Source organism: Notothenia coriiceps, unplaced genomic scaffold (genome assembly GCF_000735185.1).
Source record: "Notothenia coriiceps isolate Sejong01 unplaced genomic scaffold, NC01 NC01_scaffold00035485, whole genome shotgun sequence".
NCBI classification, from domain to species: Eukaryota; Metazoa; Chordata; class Actinopteri; order Perciformes; family Nototheniidae; genus Notothenia; species Notothenia coriiceps.
In genome coordinates this window covers 77,697-78,758 of record NW_011368186.1, presented here as the reverse complement: position 1 = coordinate 78,758, position 1,062 = coordinate 77,697, and the positions used below count along the sequence as shown (strand labels likewise).

The 1,062-nt window shown below is 43.4% G+C and overlaps 1 protein-coding gene across 1 annotated transcript in view; it reads right to left on the bottom strand.

Annotated features, from left to right (window-relative positions):
* The window catches only part of LOC104963003 (low-density lipoprotein receptor-related protein 1), a gene marked incomplete at its 3' end in the record, with an annotated part of 90,260 nt that overhangs the window by 73,100 nt on the left and 16,098 nt on the right, over positions 1-1,062 (bottom strand). The gene's annotated exons all lie outside the window — the stretch shown is intronic.

The following is a 1,062-nucleotide window of genomic DNA, read 5'->3' as shown; positions in this document are numbered from 1 at the left end:
TCATCATGAAATGAAAGCTTTATTGTTTTCTGAGGTCAGAATGATTATATACAGTGGGGCAAAAAAGTATTTAGTCAGCCACCAATTGTGCAAGTTCTCCCACTTAAAAAGATGAGGGAGGCCTGTAATTTTCATCCTAGGTATACCTCAACTATGAGAGACAAATGAGAAAAACAAATCCAGAAAATCACATTGTCTGATTTTTAAAGACTTTATTTGCAAATTATGGTGGAAAATAAGTATTTGGTCAAGAAAAAAAGTTCATCTCAATACTTTGTTATATACCCTTTGTTGGCAATGACAGAGGTCAAACGTTTTCTGTAAGTCTTCACAAAGTTTTCACACACTGTTGCTGGTATTTTGGCCCATGCAGATCTCCTCTAGAGCAGTGATGTTTTGGGGCTGTCGCTGGGCAACACGGACTTTCAACTCCCTCCAAAGATTTTCTATGGGGTTGAGATCTGGAGACTGGCTAGGCCACTCCAGGACCTTGAAATGCTTCTTACGAAGCCACTCCTTTGTTGCCCGGGCGGTGTGTTTGGGATCATTGTCATGCTGAAAGACCCAGCCACGTTTCATCTTCGATGCCCTTGCTGATGGAAGGAGGTTTTCACTCAAAATCTCACGATACATGGCCCCATTCATTCTTTCCTTTACACGGATCAGTCGTCCTGGTCCCTTTGCAGAAAAACAGCCCCAAAGCATGATGTTTCCACCCCCATGTTTCACAGTAGGTATGGTGTTCTTTGGATACAACTCAGCATTCTTTCTCCTCCAAACACGTCTAGTTGAGTTTTTACCAAAAAGTTATATTTTGGTTTCATCTGACCATATGACATTCTCCCAATCCTCTTCTGGATCATCTAAATGCTCTCTAGCAAACTTCAGACAGGCTTGGACATGTACTGGCTTAAGCAGGGGGACACGTCTGGCACTGCAGGATTTGAGTCCCTGGCGGCATAGTGTGTTACTGATGGTAGCCTTTGTTACTTTGGTCCCAGCTCTCTGCAGGTCATTGACTAGGTCCCCCCGTGTGGTTCTGGGATTTTTGCTCACCGTTCT